The sequence below is a fragment of the Lolium perenne genome, chromosome 7 (genome assembly GCF_019359855.2).
Source record: "Lolium perenne isolate Kyuss_39 chromosome 7, Kyuss_2.0, whole genome shotgun sequence".
In the NCBI taxonomy this organism is placed as follows: Eukaryota; Viridiplantae; Streptophyta; class Magnoliopsida; order Poales; family Poaceae; genus Lolium; species Lolium perenne.
This window is the reverse complement of record NC_067250.2, coordinates 32,322,297-32,337,653: the sequence shown is the minus strand read 5'-3', so window position 1 is coordinate 32,337,653 and position 15,357 is coordinate 32,322,297.

Genomic DNA, 15,357 nt, shown 5'->3' with positions numbered 1-15,357 from the left:
GCCGATTGCCCACAATCGGCAATTGCCCATAATGCAACCAGAAGAAGAAGGAGGCAGCCAACGTGTCTGTGTTCAAGCGCTTAGGGCCTCTCCCGCCACAAAGCAAACGCGCTGAGTCCCCTCGCTGGGCAGATCTCGAGGATTCAGAAGACGAGGGACAAGAAGAAGAAGAAGACAGGTACCACCGGCCAAGGTTGTGCCCTGATGGACTCAGCCGTTCACAAAAGCGCAGGGTTCAGCGATTGCGCGGCCTGGAGGAAGCCGAAAGGTTATACTTGCATACGTTAAGGAAGGCACGACCTGATCTGGCTGCGAAAGTTCAGCGAACCCTGGACGAAGAGGGTCGTCCACGGAAAATGGAGTGGCACCCCAAGCAAAGGAAAGCCGATGATGAAACATCGGCTGGCACAAACATGGTGTTCATCCTTCCAGCGGAGTTTGGTGTTCCAGGATCAGACAAAGCATTCTCAAGCATCGTACCGGTGGAGAAGAAGGACGGCCGATGGCGTGTGGCTATAGATTTTCGAGACCTCAACAGAGCTACCGGCCTGATCGAGTAGCAAGAACCAACTTATACTCGAACATGGCGAGGCTGATCCTTTGGATCGGCCCCAAAAATCTACGAAGGAACATTACAGAACCTTCATTGAATTGCTTCAATCAATATGGAGGCCGATTCCAGCAATCGGCCAAAATTATCCTAATCATATGTTTTGCCTGTATGCAACGTCAATCTACTGGACAGCGGTTTACGTCGGCTGATGAGTCAGGAGGAGTCAACGATGGTCCTACCAGAGCCGACGTTCAAATACAATGCCTTGGCTACATTACAAAGCCGATATCTGCAGTCACCTGACAGATTCGGCTCGGGGGGCACATTAAGCGGATGAACATGTGAGCATAGGAGAACATGGTGCAGTAAAATATTGGGGCCGATGGGGAAAAATCGACCAGTAAAAAATTTTTTACAGCCGATGCAAAGCCATCGACTTTAGTACCGTTATACAAGACCAGTGGAACATCGGCGCCCAGTGGAAGGAAACTGATCGATGGGGGCAAGTCTGGCTGATTCTTCATGGTGGCTATCTCGGATTACCAGATTACCTAAGGTCAGAGCCTATTCTCGCCGTGATCGAGGCTCGGGGGGCAGCTCGCCCTGAAAGTTCTCTGCTCTGGGGAGCCGATTTCTTTGGAGTCGGCTGGCTCTGCATCATGACTCGGAAAGCAGATGGTGGCACGTTTGGCCGATTCACTGCTGTCCTCGCCTTAATGAAGGCTCGGGGGGCAACTGACTGCGCAGAAATTTTGAGGACCTGGTGCGTGGCAATCGGCTCTTTAGCCAGTGACCGAATTGATAATCGGCTAAATTAGCATAAAAGGGATCGGCAAAGTCAAGACTGGAGGAATTCTTCATTGATAATCAAGATTCCTTACAAAGAATGAGTCGATTGCTCAAAGGGAGAGGTACAAAAAGAAGGGTCTGCTGACCAAATTGCTGCTACTAGACCTACACTAGTGGATCCTATCTATGGACCGTCGCTGCCCTCGTCGTCGTCCTCGGAGCTCTCATCGGCACTGCTGCCGATGGGCTCTTCGTCGCTGCTCCCATAGCCCTCTATGGGAGCTTCATCCTCCTCGTCATCATCGCTGTCGTCATCGTCCCACCACATGCGGAGACGTTTCGCCGGTGGGTAGCCCTCGAGGGAGTCATCTTCATCTTCTTCCTTCTCTTCTTCGGAAGAGGGACAGCCGTCCCAGGGGAGCGAGTCATCCCCGCTTTCCGATTCCAGTTCCCTATCGGCTAGGAACTGGAGATCTTCATCCCCGCTGGTCAGGGACTTGTCATCTTCGGACCAGACGGAGAAGTCATGGTCCTCCTGGTCCCATTCTTCTGGTGCGCGTACGTCCGGAGGTGTCTCGCGGGAGGAGGAAGACCCATAGGAAAGACCGGAAGAAGAAGAGGAGGAAGAAGACATGGTAGCGTAAGAGGATTTTTTGGGGCCGATGGCTGGAACAGAGGAAGGGGATGAAGAGAGCTAATCGATCGGCACAGTTAAATAATGAGAAGCCTGGTGGTAATTTAATGCCATTGCAGTTTCCGAGGAAGCGATACCAAAGCTATCGAATTTTGCAGAGAAGATGGAAAGACAGGTCATCATGATGAAGAATACTGCGCCAGGACTGCTCTGCCACGACATGACCCTTCGAAGAAGAAAAAAACAGAGTGGTTTTGAAATTATCATTGCCAAAACCAGGGGGGCATGTGTTATCACCAGATTTTGGCCAAATCAGGAGGTGGGCCGTAAGGGAGATGGGCTTGGAAAATTACACGTGGAAGATCTCTGAAGCGGCCCCGCACGAAGAGTTTGGGCTAGATTGCCCGTGTATCTTTAATTATAGTAGATTGCATCTTAGATTAGAAGATAGAATTTTACCCGTGCACGGTTAGGTGCACGCCTAAATTAGAAAGTCCCCTGGACTATAAATATGTATCTAGGGTTTATGGAATAAACAACAACCAACGTTCAACCAACAAATCAATCTCGGCGCATCGCCAACTCCTTCGTCTCGAGGGTTTCTACCGGTAAGCAACATGCTGCCTAGATCGCATCTTGCGATCTAGGCAAAGACAAGCTCCACGTTGTTCATGCGTTGCTCGTGCATCAAGCCTTGTTGATGGCGAGCAGCGTAGTTATCATAGATGTGTTAGGGTTAGCATAGTTCTTCGCGTAACATGCTATCGTAGTGCAACCCTTGCATGTCTAGCCGCCCTCACACCTATCTTAGGTGTGGGGGCGGCACCCCGCTTGATCATTATTTAGTAGATCTGATCCGTTACGATTGCTCCTTGTTCTACAAGGATTAGTTTAATATCTGCAATAGTTAGGCCTTACAAAGGGGTGGAGGATCCAGCGGCACGTAGGGTGTCGTTCGCTGGCCCTAAACAGGATGTTCCGGGGATCAACCTTGTGTTGGTTTTTAGGCCTTGTTTAGGATCGGCTTACGATCACCGTGCGTGGCCGCGAGGCCCAACCGTGAGTAGGATGATCCGATTATGCGGTGAAAACCCTAAATCGTCGTAGATCTCATTAGCTTTATCTTGATCAAGCAGGACCACCATATATTCGTGCACCTCGTACGAATCATGGGTGGATCGGCTCCCTGAGCCGATTCACAGGATAACCTGAGAGCCGATCGAGGCTCGTATTTAATGTTTACGTGTATGCCATGCAGGAAACTAAGCGAGGCATCTCCATCACCTTCCTGACCAGGTATAGGTCAGGTGGCACGCCCTTGCATCAGCATCGGACGTGTGACCAGAACGCTTTGCGGGCCGTCGCTCGGAGGGACCTCAGCCAGCCGCAGCTCTAGGTTGTTCCCGGCTCTACGGTGTTGCCCGTCGCTACCCGCCGGTGGGTTTCTGACGACAACAGATACTTGGCAATTGTTGTGCTCATATAGATCTTGTTTAATCTCTTGCATCATGTACCTTGTACCCATTAATGAATAACTACATAGAGCATGTTAAAATTTGGTTTGCATGATTGTTCTCTCTAAGTCTTGATATTTTCTGGTTAAGGTGTTTGAACAACAAGGAGACGATGTAAAGTCTTATAATGCTTACAATATGTTTATATGTGAGTCTTGCTGCACCATTTATACTTGAGTTTGCTTCAAACAACCTTGCTAGCCTAGCCTTGTATTGAGAGGAATTCTTCTCGTGCATCCAAATCCTTGAGCCAATAACCATGCCATTTGTGTCCACCATACCTACCTACCACATGGTATTTCTCCGCCATTCCAAAGTACATTACTTGAGTGCTACCATTAAAATTCCATTCTTTACCTTTACAATATATAGCTCATGGGACAAAATAGCTTAAAAACTATCGTGGTGAAGAATATGTACTTATGTGTCTTATTTCTTAGTAAGTTGCTTGTTGTGCGGTAATCATGTTTTATGGGGACGCCATCAACTTTTACCTTTGTTGAATATCATGTGAGTTGCTATGCATGTTCGTCTTGTCTGAAGTAAGGGCGGTTTTCACAATCAAATGGTTTGAGTATGCATACTGTTAGAGAAGAACATTAGGCCGCTAACTAAAGCCATGATTCATGGTGGAAGTTTCAGTTTGGACATAAAACCTCAATCTCTTATGAGAATATTACCTGTTGTTGAATGCTTAAGCATTAAAAGAGGAGTCCATTATCTGTTGTCTATGTTGTCCCGATATGGATGTCTAAGTTGAGAATAATCAAAAGCGAGAAATCCAATGCGAGCTTTCTCCTTAGACCTTTGTACAGGCGGCATAGAGGTACCCCTTTGTGACACTTGGTTGAAACATATGTTATGCAATGATAATCCGTGTTAACCCAAGCTAATTAGGACAAGGTGCGAGCACTATTAGTATACTATGCATGAGGCTTGCAACTTATAAGATGTCTTATATATAACTCATATGCTTTATTACTACCGTTGACAAAATTGTTTCTTGTTTTCAAAATGAAAAGCTCTAGCACAAAAATAGTAATCCATGCTTCCCTCTGCGAAGGGCCTTTCTTCTACTTTATTGTTGAGTCAGTTTACCTATTCTTTCTATCTTAGAAGCAAACACTTGTGTAAACTGTGTGCATTGATTCTTACATGTTTACCTATTGCACTTGTTATATTACTTTGTGTTGACAATTATCCATGAGATATACATGTTGAAGTTGAAAGCAACCGCTGAAACTTATATCTTCCTTCGTGTTGTTTCAAAGCTTTCTACTAAGAATTTATTGCTTATGAGTTAACTCTTATGCAAGTCTTATTGATGCTTGTCTTGAAAGTATTATTCATGAAAAGTCTTTGCTATATGATTCATTTATCTTCATCATTGCTTCGAATCGCTGCATTCATCTCATGTGCTTTACAATAGTATGATCAAGATTATGATAGCATGTCACTTCAGAAATTATCTTTGTTATCGTTTACCTACTCGAGGGCGAGTAGGAACTAAGCTTGGGGATGCTTGATACGTCCCAAACGTATCTATAATTTCTTATGTTCCATGCTACTTTTATGATGATACTCACATGTTTTATACACATTATATGTCGTTATTATGCATTTTCCGGCACTAACCTATTGACGAGATGCCGAAGAGCCAGTTGCTGTTTTCTGCTGTTTTTGGTTTCAGAAATCCTAGTAAGGAAATATTCTCGGAATTGGACGAAATCAACGCCCGGGGTCCTATTTTTGCACGAAGCTTCCAGAAGACCGGAGGAGATAAGAAGTGCGGCCACGAGGTGGCCACATAACAGGGCAGCGCGGCCCAGGTGCTGGCCGTGCGGCCCTAGCGTGTGGGCCCCTCGTGACGCCCCCTGACCTGCCCTTCCGCCTACTTAAAGCCTCTGTCGCGAAACCCCCAGTACCGAGAGCCACGATACGGAAAACCTTCCAGAGACGCCGCCGCCGCCAATCCCATCTCGGGGGATTCAGGAGATCGCCTCCGGCACCCTGCCGGAGAGGGGAATCATCTCCCGGAGGACTCTTCATCGCCATGATCGCCTCCGGATTGATGTGTGAGTAGTTCACCCCTGGACCATGGGTCCATAGCAGTAGCTAGATGGTCGTCTTCTCCTAATTGTGCTATCATGCTCGATCTTGTGAGCTGCCTATCATGATCAAGATCGTTTCTTTGTAATCCTACATGTTGTGTTTGTTGGGATCCGATGGATATTGAATACTATGTCAAGTTGATTATCAATCTATCATATATGTTGTTTATGTTCTTGCATGCTCTCCGTTGCTAGTAGAGGCTCTGGCCAAGTTGATACTTGTGACTCCAAGAGGGAGTATTTATGCTCGATAGTGGGTTCATGCCTCCATTAAATGCAGGACAAAGTGAGAAAGTTCTAAGGTTGTGGATGTGCTGTTGCCACTAGGGATAAAACATCGATGCTTTGTCTAAGGATATTTGTGTTGATTACATTACGCACCATACTTAATGCAATTGTCTGTTGCTTGCAACTTAATACTGGAAGGGGTTCGGATGATAATCTGAAAGTGGACTTTTTAGGCATAGATGCATGCTGGATGGCGGTCTATGTACTTTGTCGTAATGCCCTGATTAAATCTCATAGTACTCATCATTAGGGGTGGGCATAAAAAACCGAGAACCGAACACCGAACCGAACTAACCGGAACCGAAACCGAATACACCGAAACCTAATTAACCGAAAACAATTTCGGTGCTTAAATATGAGAAACCGAATTTATATTAGCAAATTCGGTTTTGACCATCTATTAACCGAAATAACCTTAAAAACTGAGATATCGTTAACTGATAGCGTAACCATCTCATACATAGCTCCACTTTCATTCGTTGTAACTAATTTCGCCCCCAAACAAGCAAACTCCAAGCAAACCAAACTTCCAAGCATCTAGCTATGTACGAGTAGTTTACTACTACAATGGCATATGGTTCCTGGAGTTAGGAGCACTGGTAGTGTATACATCCTTGTGTATGTGGGTCTAGCTTCTAGTCACGGCAACTGCCAAGCTACTGCATGCCATCATACGTGCTTGACTTTTTATTTCCCATCACAATTATGCTAAATCGGTTAAAAACCGAACACCGAACCAAATTATCGGCTAACCGAATTACAAATTAGTTAGAAAACCGATATAATTTCGGTTCTCATTTCTAATTACCCGAATTATAAAAAAACCGAAAAACTGAATCGAATTTTTGGTTAAAACCGAATGCCCAGGCCTACTCATCATGATATATGTATGTGCATTGTTATGCCTTCTTTATTTGTCAATTGCCCAACTGTAATTTGTTCACCCAACATGCTATTTATCTTATGGGAGAGACACCGCTAGTGAACTGTGGACCCCGGTCTATTCTTTACATCTGAAATACAATCTACTGCAATACTTGTTCTTTACTGTTCTTCGCAAACAATTATCTTCCACACAATACGGTTAATCCTTTGTTCACAGCAAGCCGGTGAGATTGACAACCTCACTGTTACGTTGGGGCAAAGTACTTTGGTTGTGTTGTGCAGGTTCCACGTTGGCGCCGGAATCCCTGGTGTTGCGCCGCACTACATTTCGCCGCAATCAACCTTCAACGTGCTTCTTGGCTCCTCCTGGTTCGATAAACCTTGGTTTCTTTCTGAGGGAAAACTTGCTACTGTCTGCATCACACCTTCCTCTTGGGGTTCCCAACGGACGTGTGTTAATTGCACGCATCAAGCTCTTTTTCTGGCGCCGTTGCCGGGGAGATCAAGACACGCTGCAAGGGGAGTCTCCACTTCCAATCTCTTTACTTTGTTTTTGTCTTGCTTTATTTTATTTACTACTTTGTTTGCTGCACTTAAACAAAACACACAAAAAATAGTTGCTAGCTTTACTTTATTTACTGTCTTGTTCTCTATATCAAAAACACAAAAAAATTAGTTACTTGCATTTACTTTATTTACCTTTTGTTTATTTAATCATGTTTCCTCCTAAGTACACTCTAAAAGACATACCGGTAGGCCGAGGGTCTATAATTGGAAGAGATAATATAGAATATTTTTTCACTCATGTTAGTACCGCTGAAGATTTTGAAGATAGACACTTGGTAGAACTTGCTCCTACTTATGAAATTGCTGCTGCTTCTTTAGTTCGCATGTTGGAAACTAAATTTGTTAATCTCAATCCTATAATCCAACACATGTTTCTCACACTCGGTGATATGGAGGAAGGGGAAAAGAAAGATTTTGTTTTAGAAACCCTTCTTAAAGAATTTGGTGGTGTAGCAAGAGAGGCTAGAAAGGTCTTTATTAAATACAATATGCTTGGCTCTTATACCAATTTTGTTAGTATCCTTAAAAAGATGGACATGGAGAGAGTAAGGTACACTAATGATATTAATGATGGTGGGGAGATTAAGACAACAATACCTTGTAAGCTCCTAGGAATGAGCGATGCTCTAGAAACTAATTATGGTTGGCTTGTCCCTGAAAATTTGTTTGACAAGGATAGCAAACCTAAGAATAATGAAAAGGGAGCCTCTGAAACTCACATAGATAAGATAAAATTCATAGTTGAGAAAACTCCAAACTCCTCTGTTGATGCTTCATCTCTTGATAACACTTGATTCACACTTTCTGCGCCTAGCTCAAAGGCGTTAAAGAAAAGCGCTTATGGGAGACAACCCATGTTTTCACTACAGTACTTTGTTTTATATTTGAGTCTTGGAAGTTGTTTACTACTGTATCAACCTCTCCTTATCTTTATTTTATTGCATTGTTGTGCCAAGTAAAGTCTTTGATAGTAAAGTCAATACTAGATTTGGATTACTGTGCAGGAACAGATTTCTTGCTGTCACGAATCTGGGCAGAATTCTCTGTAGGTAACTCAGAAAAATCTGCCAATATACGTGCGTGATTCTCAGATATGTACGCAACTTTCATTCAATTTGGGCATTTTCATCTGAGCAAGTCTGGTGCCATTTTAAAATTCGTCTTTACGGACTGTTCTGTTTTGACAGATTCTGCCTTTTATTTCGCATTGCCTGTTTTGCTATGTTTGATGGATTTCTTTGTTCCATTAACTTTCAGTAGCTTTGTGCAATGTTCAGAAGTATTAAGAATGATTATGTCACCTCTGAATATATGAATTATGCACTGACCCTCTAATGAGTTTGTTTCGAGTTTGGTGTGGAGGAAGTTTTCAAGGGTCAAGAGAGGAGGATGATACAATATGATCAAGAAGAGTGAAAAGTCTAAGCTTGGGGATGCCCCCGTGGTTCATCCCTGCATATTTTAAGAAGACCCAAGCGTCTAAGCTTGGGGATGCCCAAGGCATCCCCTTCTTCATCGACAACTTATCAGGTTCCTCTAGTGAAACTATATTTTTATTCCGTCACATCTTATGTGCTTTACTTGGAGCGTCTGTTTGTTTTTATTTTTGTTTTGTTTGAATAAAGTCGGATCCTAGCATTCTTTATATTGGAGATATTACGCTCTGTTGTTTCGTATAAACACATGTGTTCTTAGCTTTATCTTTAATGTTCATTGCGAAAGTTGAACTACCTCATTCATTGATATATGGTTGGAAACGGAAAATGCCGCATGTGGTAATTGGTATAATGTCTTGAATAATGTGATACTTGGCAATTGTTGTGCTCATATAGATCTTGTTTAAGCTCTTGCATCATGTACCTTGTACCCATTAATGAATAACTACATAGAGCATGTTAAAATTTGGTTTGCATGATTGTTCTCTCTAAGTCTAGATATTTTCTGGTTAAGGTGTTTGAACAACAAGGAGACAATGTAAAGTCTTATAATGCTTACAATATGTTTATATGTGAGTCTTGCTGCACCATTTATACTTGAGTTTGCTTCAAACAACCTTGCTAGCCTAGCCTTGTATTGAGAGGAATTCTTCTCGTGCATCCAAATCCTTGAGCCAATAACCATGCCATTTGTGTCCACCATACCTACCTACCACATGGTATTTCTCCGCCATTCCAAAGTACATTACTTGAGTGCTACCTTTAAAATTCCATTCTTTACCTTTACAATATATAGCTCATGGGACAAAATAGCTTAAAAACTATCGTGGTGAAGAATATGTACTTATGTGTCTTATTTCTTAGTAAGTTGCTTGTTGTGCGGTAACCATGTTTTATGGGGACGCCATCAACTTTTACCTTTGTTGAATATCATGTGAGTTGCTATGCATGTTCATCTTGTCTGAAGTAAGGGCGGTTTTCACAATCAAATGGTTTGAGTATGCATACTGTTAGAGAAGAACATTGGGCCGCTAACTAAAGCCATGATTCATGGTGGAAGTTTCAGTTTGGACATAAACCTCAATCTCTTATGAGAATATTACCTGTTGTTGAATGCTTAAGCATTAAAAGAGGAGTCCATTATATGTTGTCTATGTTGTCCCGGTATGGATGTCTAAGTTGAGAATAATCAAAAGCGAGAAATCCAATGCGAGCTTTCTCCTTAGACCTTTGTACATGCGGCATAGAGGTACCCCTTTGTGACACTTGGTTGAAACATATGTTATGCAATGATAATCCGTGTTAACCCAAGCTAATTAGGACAAGGTGCGAGCACTATTAGTATACTATGCATGAGGCTTGCAACTTGTAAGATGTCTTATACATAGCTCATATGCTTTATTACTACCGTTGACAAAATTGTTTCTTGTTTTCAAAATGAAAAGCTCTAGCACAAAAATAGTAATCCATGCTTCCCTCTGCGAAGGGCCTTTCTTCTACTTTATTGTTGAGTCAGTTTACCTATTCTTTCTATCTTAGAAGCAAACACTTGTGTAAACTGTGTGCATTGATTCTTACATGTTTACCTATTGCACTTGTTATATTACTTTGTGTTGACAATTATCCATGAGATATACATGTTGAAGTTAAAAGCAACCGCTGAAACTTATATCTTCCTTCGTGTTGTTTCAAAGCTTTCTACTAAGAATTTATTGCTTATGAGTTAACTCTTATGCAAGTCTTATTGATGCTTGTCTTGAAAGTATTATTCATGAAAAGTCTTTGCTATATGATTCATTTATCTTCATCATTGCTTCAAATCACTGCATTCATCTCATGTGCTTTACAATAGTATGATCAAGATTATGATAGCATGTCACTTCAGAAATTATCTTTGTTATAGTTTACCTACTCGAGGGCGAGTAGGAACTAAGCTTGGGGATGCTTGATACGTCCCAAACGTATCTATAATTTCTTATGTTCAATGCTACTTTTATGATGATATTCACATGTTTTATACACATTATATGTCGTTATTATGCATTTTCCGGCACTAACCTATTGACGAGATGCCGAAGAGCCGATTCTTTGTTTTCTACTGTTTTTGGTTTCAGAAATCCTAGTAAGGAAATATTCTCGGAATTGGACGAAATCAACGCCCAGGGTCCTATTTTTGCACGAAGCTTCCAGAAGACCGGAGGAGATAAGAAGTGGGGCCACGAGGTGGCCACACAATAGGGCAGCGCGGCCCAGGTGCTGGCCGCGCGGCCCTAGCGTGTGGGCCCCTCGTGACGCCCCCTGACCTGCCCTTCCGCCTACTTAAAGCCTCTGTCGCGAAATCCCCAGTACCGAGAGCCACGATACGGAAAACCTTCCAGAGACGCCGCCGCCGCCAATCCCATCTCGGGGGATTCAGGAGATCGCCTCCGGCACCCTGCCGGAGAGGGGAATCATCTCCCGGAGGACTCTTCATCGCCAAGATCGCCTCCGGATTGATGTGTGAGTAGTTCACCCCTGGACCATGGGTCCATAGCAGTAGCTAGATGGTCGTCTTCTCCTAATTGTGCTATCATGCTCGATCTTGTGAGCTGCCTATCATGATCAAGATCGTTTCTTTGTAATCCTACATGTTGTGTTTGTTGGGATCCGATGGATATTGAATGCTATGTCAAGTTGATTATCAATCTATCATATATGTTGTTTATGTTCTTGCATGCTCTCCGTTGCTAGTATAGGCTCTGGCCAAGTTGATACTTGTGACTCCAAGAGGGAGTATTTATGCTCGATAGTGGGTTCATGCCTCCATTAAATCTGGGACAGTGACAGAAAGTTCTAAGGTTGTGGATGTGATGTTGCCACTAGGGATAAAACATCGATGCTTTGTCTAAGAATATTTGTGTTGATTACATTATGCACCATACTTAATGCAATTGTCTGTTGCTTGCAACTTAATACCGGAAGGGGTTCGGATGATAACCTGAAAGTGGACTTTTTAGGCATAGATGCATGCTGGATGGCGGTCTATGTACTTTGTCGTAATGCCCTGATTAAATCTCATAGTACTCATCATGATATATGTATGTGCATTGTTATGCCTTCTTTATTTGTCAATTGCCCAACTGTAATTTGTTCACCCAACATGCTATTTATCTTATGGGAGAGACACCGCTAGTGAACTGTGGACCCCGGTCTATTCTTTACATCTGAAATACAATCTACTGCAATACTTGTTCTTTACTGTTCTTCGCAAACAATCATCTTCCACACAATACGGTTAATCCTTTGTTCACAGCAAGCCGGTGAGATTGACAACCTCACTTTTACGTTGGGGCAAAGTACTTTGGTTGTGTTGTGCAGGTTCCACGTTGGCGCCAGAATCCCTGGTGTTGCGCCGCACTACATTTCGCCGCCATCAACCTTCAACGTGCTTCTTGGCTCCTCCTGGTTCGATAAACCTTGGTTTCTTTCTGAGGGAAAACTTGCTACTGTCTGCATCACACCTTCCTCTTGGGGTTCCCAACGGACGTGTGTTAATTGCACGCATCAAGCTCACACGGTCTCTGAGACAAAACTTTAGAAAGACGATACTGGTGACTATTGACATTTCTGATCGAATACAACCTATGAATACAAGATCTAGTATTTCTCCTTGGCATGAATACCCATATCACTCGACCCAACCAATGAACGAGAGTCTATTCCCAGTGGTTACTTCAATGTTTGCTGTGGACGTGGAAATGAATTGTCTTCCACTTGTTACACGTGGTGGCAAAAGATCTTGTGAAACCGTACAATGTCATGATGCTAAGGGGCATGCTAAAACCGAAAAAATGGTTCTATGGAGTCATCCCTCTTTTCTCATGCACATGATGCCTTCCATACTGGAACCACCGTCCCGTCATCCCCATCACCATATGTATGGAGGCAACACCGTGTTGTCTACCCATGTGCACCTCCATGTGTCGTGGCTGAGAGCGGTCATGCTTTGTAGTCCTATGTGAAGAGCATGTGCCAGATAAGGTACCATCATGACATCAACAAATATCACCGCTGCAGTTGGAGCCAGATGGGTACCTAGTAGGCGTAGGATGCTTCCCGTAAGACACTAAATATTGCATCATAACTAGTTGCATACCCGTGCGTTGCCACGGGTCTCTAAGTTTTTTCTTATGTACTTCGGTTGACACGAGAAAATTCACATGCATAGAAAGATATAATCACACAATATTCCAAAACAAATATGATTCCTATTTTTTAAATGTATTTTGATAATAATATATAGTACACCGTTATACACATGAAAGCATGATTGGTATATACTGCCATTTGCATTTAGTGTAGAGTTAAACACACCCATGATTTACTCGCACTAGAAACACGCTTTAGTACTCGAACTCGAGAATTTCTAATTTGGTACCATAGCATGTACTAGTGTGTGAAAGGCTAGGCATAAAAAATGCCAACATAGAAAACACCATGCACACATATGCGCGCACACAAGGGAAACTAGGCAAAGCTCTTGTACCCATCCACGGATTTTTGCACTTAGTCTCTATGTAATATTGAGATGGATAACCTAGAGAGGTAATAAGTTTTACAAATTAATTTGACTTTTCTTTCACTAGTCATAGGCTTTTGTGGATAAATGGAGCGAGCATAGCTAATGCAACTAGAAGAACAACCTATATGATAATATAGATAACTGATACGTCTCCGACGTATCGATAATTTCTTATGTTCCATGCCACATTATTGATGATATCTACATGTTTTATGCATACTTTATGTCATATTTATGCATTTTCCGGCACTAACCTATTAACGAGATGCCGAAGAGCCAGTTGCCGTTTTCTGCTGTTTTTGGTTTCAGAAATCCTAGTAAAGAAATATTCTCGGAATTGGACGAAATCAACGCCCAGGGTCCTATTTTGCCACGAAGCTTCCAGAAGACCGAAGAGAAGACGAAGTGGGGCCACGGGGCGACGACACGCCAGGGCGGCGCGGCCTGGGCCCTGGCCGCGCGGCCCTGCTGTGTGGGTCCCCCGTGACGCCCTTTGACCTGCCCTTCCGCCTACTTAAAGCCTTCGTCGCGAAACCCCCAGTACCGAGAGCCACGATACGGAAAACCTTACTGAGACGCCGCCGCCGCCAATCCCATCTCGGGGGATTCAGGAGATCACCTCCGGCACCCTGCCGGAGAGGGGAATCATCTCCCGGAGGACTCTTCACCGCCATGGTCGCCTCCGGAGTGATGAGTGAGTAGTTCACCCCTGGACTATGGGTCCATAGCAGTAGCTAGATGGTCGTCTTCTCCTTATGTGCTTCATTGTCGGATCTTGTGAGCTGCCTAACATGATCAAGATCATCTATCTGTAATTCTATATGTTGTGTTTGTCGGGATCCGATGGATAGAGAATACTATGTTATGTTGATTATCAATCTATTACCTATGTGTTGTTTATGATCTTGCATGCTCTCCGTTATTAGTAGAGGCTCTGGCCAAGTTTTTGCTCTTAACTCCAAGAGGGAGTATTTATGCTCGATAGTGGGTTCATGCCTCCATTAAATCTGGGTCTGTGAGTGAAAGTTCTAAGGTTGTGGATGTGCTGTTGCCACTAGGGATAAAACATTGATGCTATGTCCGAGGATGTAGTTATTGATTACATTACGCACCATACTTAATGCAATTGTCTGTTGTTTACAACTTAATACTGGAAGGGGTTCGGACGATAACCTGAAGGTGGACTTTTTAGGCATAGATGCATGCTGGATAGCGGTCTATGTACTTTGTCGTAATGCCCAATTAAATCTCACAATACTCATCGTATCATGTATGTGCATTGTCATGCCCTCTCTATTTGTCAATTGCCCGACTGTAATTTGTTCACCCAACATGCTATTTATCTTATGGGAGAGACACCTCTAGTGAACTGTGGACCCCGGTCCATTCTTTACATCGAATACAATCTACTGCAATATTTGTTCTTTACTATTTTCTGTAAACAATCATCTTCCACACAATACGGTTAATCCTTTGTTCACAGCAAGCCGGTGAGATTGACAACCTCACTGTTTCGTTGGGGCAAAGTACTTTGGTTGTGTTGTGCAGGTTCCACGTTGGCGCCGGAATCCCTGGTGTTGCGCCGCACTACATCCCGCCACCAACAACCTTCAACGTGCTTCTTGGCTCCTCCTGGTTCGATAAACCTTGGTTTCTTTCTGAGGGAAAACTTGCTACTGTGTGCATCATACCTTCCTCTTGGGGTTCCCAACGAACGTGTGTGTTACACGCCATCAAGCTCTTTTTCTGGCGCCGTTGCCGGGGAGATCAAGACACGCTGCAAGGGGAGTCTCCACAATCCAATCTCTTTACTTTGTTTTTGTCTTGCGTTATTTTATTTACTACTTTGTTTGCTGCATTATATCAAAACACAAAAAAATTAGTTACTTGCATTTACTTTATTTACCTTTTGTTTACTTCATCATGTTTCCCCCTAATTACACTCTAAAAGACATACCAGTAGGACGTGGGTCTATCATTGGAAGAGATAATATAGAAGATTTTTTCACTCATGTTAGT